Here is a 6460-nt window from a genome sequence, read left to right as displayed (position 1 = left end):
ATCCTTGTCAGCTCAGTTTTTTGTTACAGTCAGCCTGAAGACGTTGCTTCAACTTGGTTTTTGTTCATGTCATTTCCCTAAGACTCTGCTCAGCTCTGCTCCATCGGAAGTTCTCAATTCCTGCCCTCGTCTCCGCTGCTGTTCCACGTTCTCAAGTTCCTGAGTTGTTCCACGTTCTCAAGTTCCTGAGTTGTTCCACGTTTTCAAGTTCCTGAGCTGTTTCACGTTCTCAAGTTCCCACAACTGCTCCACGTTCTCAAGTTCTGCAGCTGCTCGACGGTCAAGTCCACAACTGCTCCACGTACTGAAGTTCTGCAGCTGTTTCCACGTTCTCAAGTTCCCGCCGCTGTTCCACGTTCTCAAGTTCTGCAGCTGTTTCCACGGTTTCAAGTCCTCCGCTCCAGAGTTTCCTCCCGGTCAATCACCCATTACTCCTCCTGTCAGCCAGCTTCTGCACCCTTCATCTCCGTCCATAATAGACTCTGGTTCCTCTCGTCATAACCCTCCATTCTGTTCAATAAACTCACTTCAAGAACTAGCTCTGTGTGTGCGTACTGTGTCCGGGTTCATCCAAAGACAAATCCTGACAATAATAAAAATAACAATAAAAACAATAATAAGAAGAATTGGAAGTTTTCATGTTGTACATTCTAATGTTTTTGGAAGTGATTTTAATTATATAATGTCTCTGTTTTAAAATAATGTAAGATTGATACAATAGAGAGGAAGAAGATAGGAAGATAGAAATGAGATTAAATGAGAGTGGAGGAAAATAGAAACACTGATGGAAAGAATGGTTGACAAGAAGGGAGAAATATTTACTTAAAAGAGTATTAATAAAGTTCGAGTGATAAAGTGTTCACATGATTTGAGTGATAAACTGACGTATTGAGTAATGTAGTGTGCAAAGTATGCTATGTAAAACAGAGTGGCTATATACTCAGGTTTGAGGATATAACCTCTCTCTGAGTCTCTGCACTGAAAATGAGTTTCACTGTACTTCCCTAGCTGTGGCAGAATGAAGAGGCAGTTTAGTTGTATTTTTTTTCTTGTGTTTTAAAAATTTCTGTTCTGCACATGTCTTCTTCTCCTCTTATTTTATCCAGACCTCTGGATACCATGGCTGATGGCTCTTCAGACACAGAAAGCCTTGAAGAAACCAGAGATAATCTCATGTTAGCTGACTCACTGACCGGAGTTAACTCACCTTATAGGAGCAAACAATATACTTGCACATCAACTACTACCACACACATACACATAATGTAGTTATACACACTTTATGTAAGTTTATACATGCTAATGCTGCATGCACTACACACACAATCACTTGCATTCTTGTCAAGGGGTTTCCAAGTCTGTGTTTTTTTTCACATCAGATCACTACAACCCATTTTCTTTCCCAAACAGGCTCTATGCACAGCTCCACTTCCTGAACTTCAGCAGCTCCTTTGTTTCCTGCCTTTCATTACTGGACAGACTGATTAATCCAGGTGTGTCTGACCTCAGTAACCAAATCTGCTTCTTTGAGATGCACAGGCTCCTGATGCGGCCAGTTGACAGTAAGAAACATGTATCATCCTTTACCTGCGGGCTGGACTGCTACTTCTTTTTGATATTAATGCCGAAAAACCTATTTCTCATAGGTATGTAGATGTGAACAGAATAAGTATTTGTTGCACTTTTTTGAAAAGTTGGGGGAACTCTGTCTCCACCGACAGCCACAGGCATTGGCTAAATGTTTGTATTTACTGTTTTTTCTTTTCCTCATGTCACTCTCCCCTTAGGAGGCGGCAGAGCTCTTTGGGCCCCACAAAATTGGGAAGCCCTGCTAACCACCCTTGACCAATCCACTCCCACCCCCATCGCTTTGCCCCAGCCCAGAGACATAGTTCTAGTTTTCTATTAATAACACGATCGATTTATTCATTTTATTAATCTTAGGATATACTAAAAGTGTGGTGAGGCACATTCCTGGCTTTTACACTTGATATTTGTAGTTTAAATATGAATAAATATGTAAAAATAATGAAACCATTACTGTCCCCGTTTCCAAATTTCATCTTGATGAGATGTATTGCTTTTTATGTGTGAGTTAGAAATGTCCCCAGATTTGATTTCAGAAATCTGGTCACCTTACCCATCACTAACCTTACCCCAACACCACACACACACACACACACACACACACACACACACAAAGATATTAAATTCTATTATTTTCAACTGGAAACATGTGTGGCCTTCGCTGTGTACGCCCTTGATGCTGCCATGTTTTGTAGATGCTTAGCCCACATGCAGATACGAACAGGAGACCAAAACACACAGTTTTAAGATGTTTATTAAGGGAAAAGTGCAGACAAAGGACGAGGCCTGGACGAGGCCTGAACGTCGGAGCGGGACTGACTGCAAAAGGAGAGGGGAGATAATGAGCAGAAGGCAAGAACCAGGAATGTGTCCAATAGGGTACGCTGCTTACCATTAGCTGGGGAGACCTAACCGGGGGGAAGGTAGCGCCGAGGGAACCCTGTGAGCCTAGGCTAGCAGGTGTTGGTGGTTGGTGACTGGAGGGCGGCAGATTGAGCTGGCGAGAGACCCGAAGCAAACCTCACAGGCGGGAGCGACAGACTTGGTACCTCCAAGGGAGTATGAGGGGGAGAGCCAGAGCAGAATCTGAGCGAGGAATTTCCACTGGGACGAATCTTCTACAGGACTCCGAGACAGGTGAGTGCATCCACGCACAATAACTGTGACAAAACAGGAGATCCAAAATTAGTCCAAAGTCGAAAAGGCAAAAAGACTTACAAGCAGGTTTCCAAGAGCTTGGTCAGAGGCCACGTCATACCACGACTGGTTTAAGGCTCTGGCATCTTCTGTCTGTCTTTGCTCTGCTTAAGAAGCCAGAGGAAGCTGCTTCTAACGAGCCGCAAGTGTGGGGCATGCCCCCTCAGCCAGCACAACCACCTGTGGAAAAAAACAGAGCAGGACAACACAGAAAACCCTGACAGATGCCACATCTGTGATGTCCACTGTGTCCGTGAGTTATCTGTTATTTCTCCAACAACTGCTTTTAACAGTTAGTTTGCAAAATAAATTTTACTCTATTATATTCTATATGCCTGCAATATTTGAGACAAACTTCATTCATTACAATGTTCCAGACTCCTCCAACCTATCCTTTGATCATCAGAACTGCTCCATTTTAGATATTTTGGCTCCAGTTAGTCAGATTTTTTTTTTTTTTTGATAAGTAACACTTCTTGGATAAATTGTATCTTGATATTCATTCTGCCCTCTAAGAAAATCTTTGCATTAGATGATAAAAAAAGTCTCATTTATTAAACATTGAGTAGAATCCATACTAAAAGTGTACGTACACCATGACATCAAATTTCGTTTTTCTGACGGTTTGAAGGTATGATATGATCTGTCGTGCACCGATGAGGCTGTGCGAATGTCAAAATTGAATTCCAAGAGACCTTCTCAGGGGCAGTCAGCATTGTTGCTTTGCTCAAAAACAGTCAGATCAGAAAAGGCATTGCGGTCTACGTGGATATTTATTTCAGTCTCACTGTGTTGAATCACGCCACCAGGTTACAGTCTTTCTTCAGCTGGGCCTCGCCTGTTCAACATCCTGCAACTGAAACTCTTCCACCAGCCATAAAACCATGATAATTGGATTTGTGATGTAGTGTTGCAGGGAGAGGAGAGATGTGTGGATGGGGGATGGGAAAGGGTTCCAAATATGCAATCAGAGTGAAGTCAACTTGGTAGAGTTGAATATCCAACCTATTTTCTGACATTATTTCTTCAAGCACAAAAACTTCAAAGTTTTGTTTGATAGACTAAGTAAGATCATTTCTGATAAATACTTTCACTTAACTGTATTTTCAAACTATGATTGTAACGATTTCTGACATACTTTGAGAATAAAATTGGGAAGACCAGGGCTATTATTCAAGTGTAAATATTCAGAACATCAGTATCATTAAAAAAAACACGAAACCCCACAGCAAATTCAAAAGTGTTAAATAATGTGGTGTTAGTAGACTTTGTTCAAAGGCAGTGCTAATTTAGCTCTTAATAGAGTTATATTATACAAATTTAACTCTGAAGTGTCACATTTTAGTAGTTAAAATTGAGTGTTAAAAAATAGTGTTGCATAACAAATCTGGGGGTGTTAAAATGGAAAAAAATAACTCTTTGTCTATCAACTCTAAACTCCTATAGTGGATTTGACACCCAAAGAGTACATTCACAGACTCCGCCTCCAATGCTACAGGAACCGGAAGAAAGCTGAGGAAAACTTTACTCTCCATTTTGCTGTTATAAAGACCCGTTTACCCAGCCTGGTAAGTAATTTCTCTCAGATGGTTTAAATATTTTATTTGCTTTCTAACTCTATTCCGTTTTTTCAGTCAAGAGAATGCCGTGTGATAGACATTTGCTACGTTGCATTAGCTACATTGCTTCGGTGATGTCCTAATTATGTTTAGCTAACTTGCAATCTTTGTAACTATAGTGTTGAAAAAAGGTTTGTAGACGAATATTTAATGTATTTGTTGGCTAAACTCATCAACACCGATACAGCTGAAAGAATGATTAGGGAAATGTTGTCGTAAACGCATGGTGCTACGTGAATCCCCAGCTATCTTAAGACCAATGCAGTGAAAATTGGTCTGCAGTGAAAAATCAATGCAGCAAACGGCGGTTTAAATGAAGAAATGAACCTCCTCTGCAGTGCATGAAAATAAGATTTAGTTTAAATTTAGTTCTCTTCAGAATTTTGCTACAAAGCAAAGTATTGAAGTGGAAATTGGAGATATTTTTAATTTGTTACTGTAATAATGACTATTCTTTGGGCACAGGTTTTAGGTTCTCAAAAGATCCCTTTATGTCCAAAAAGAACAAAACGCGGATTTCTCGATGATGTTTGGGGATGAAGTTTCTGGAAGATTTCTCACGAAGTGGCCTTCATATTTCAAGCAAAAAAGTGTTCACAGAAAGCCAAAGTCTTTCGTCAAGTCCCTGGGTTGGCGTGTTACAAGCTTCTGTTGACCCGGAACATCCATCTGTCTTTGGTAAATTAGGCCAGTGTTTTAGTATATAAAATAATAATATTACACTTTTTCTCTTGCAGTACTATAAACTGCAAGCAAATATATCTTAAGTGATTTATGCATATTTGGTTTTTGAATAAGCTTTAAAAAGTTGTATATGTTTAACTGAATTTTGTCTCCAATGTGCTTTTTTTGTCTTTAAGGCTCGGATAGTGACATTGCAGCTCTTCTGCTGTTGCTGCATCTGCTGCCCCCCACATCTAGAGGCCACAAAAAACAGCAAAGATTAGCTCTGCACAGGCAGCCAATCATCTCCTAAGATTTGTCAAGGTATGCCCCCTTAACACTGATTGGAACTAATAATTTATGTTTTTTTCTTTATTCAACACTAGTTTGTAAAAATTAAATGCCATGAGATATAAACATGTAGGATGACATGATTACAGTCACCTTTGGTGTGTTTTACATTAAATAATGCTGTATTTATAATTATAAAATAGGAGAGACAAAATCTGTAAGTTCTTTGCTTTTAAAAGGAAGGTAGTCCTCACATTATGAGCTGAACCCAAATAAGCGGAAGAGGATGGATGGATGGATGGAATATGGTCAGTCATCATATGTCAAGCTAACTGTTTTAAAGAACATTTTACTTTTGACTGATATATGCCATTTAAATTTCAGGAAGGAGTCAGCCTTACTACTTTCCTGAAGCAAGTGGACACCAGACAACCATTCCTTCTCTGAATTGGTGAGCAAAAGAAGAACATTCAGAGGTTATTCATTGTTGTGGATCAGAGAGCTATCCCCTGTGATGCTCCAACATCAGTGGCTGCTTTTGATGGGCTATTCAAAGCACACTTTCTCTTCAGCCTGTCATATGACGAGGCTCTTTGCAGTTTTTACACATTTAGTTTTTACACAAAACTATTGATTCCAAAGATTTGAATATAGTCCTTTAAAATCAAGAGCAGCCAATGGCCTGGAAGGTGGAGATCCACTTTCTAACACCTTCAATCTGGATTCATGCTGAAATATTTTAACTGGGTACAAAATTATGGCACTAAATACCAGGTTGCACTGTATTTATGTACTGCAATGTTCAATGATCTACCTGTGTTTAATAAAATTTGCCATATTATAATACATTAACAGCAGGCATTCATAATAGGCTGTACTGCCAACACTTTGTACTTTGATGAACACTTTCATGCATGCTGTATTGAAGAAAACAATTGTGAGCATGTTATTACTTGCATTGACAAGCTCACCTATGTCAGACCTTTTGATAGGCAATATTCTAATAAAAGGGAGAACATGTATATTGTTCCACATTGTTACATGTTTTGAAAAATATCTTCTAATTGTGGTGCACTTTTGAAATAAATATTTGCTGAGAAAAA

At 39.4% G+C, this 6460-nt stretch overlaps 1 long non-coding RNA gene across 1 annotated transcript; it reads left to right on the top strand.

Annotated features, from left to right (window-relative positions):
- Positions 1 to 4922: 4922 nt before the first annotated feature.
- LOC118561830 lies at positions 4923 to 5936 on the top strand. Its single transcript, XR_004930300.1, has 3 exons — positions 4923 to 5081; positions 5264 to 5390; positions 5742 to 5936. It is a non-coding gene; the product is annotated as an uncharacterized LOC118561830 (long non-coding RNA).
- The last annotated feature ends 524 nt before the right edge of the window (positions 5937 to 6460 follow it).

Source organism: Fundulus heteroclitus, unplaced genomic scaffold (assembly GCF_011125445.2).
Source record: "Fundulus heteroclitus isolate FHET01 unplaced genomic scaffold, MU-UCD_Fhet_4.1 scaffold_73, whole genome shotgun sequence".
NCBI classification, from domain to species: domain Eukaryota; kingdom Metazoa; phylum Chordata; class Actinopteri; order Cyprinodontiformes; family Fundulidae; genus Fundulus; species Fundulus heteroclitus.
Note: the sequence above shows the minus strand (reverse complement) of the source record. Positions and strands in the feature narration are given on the sequence as shown.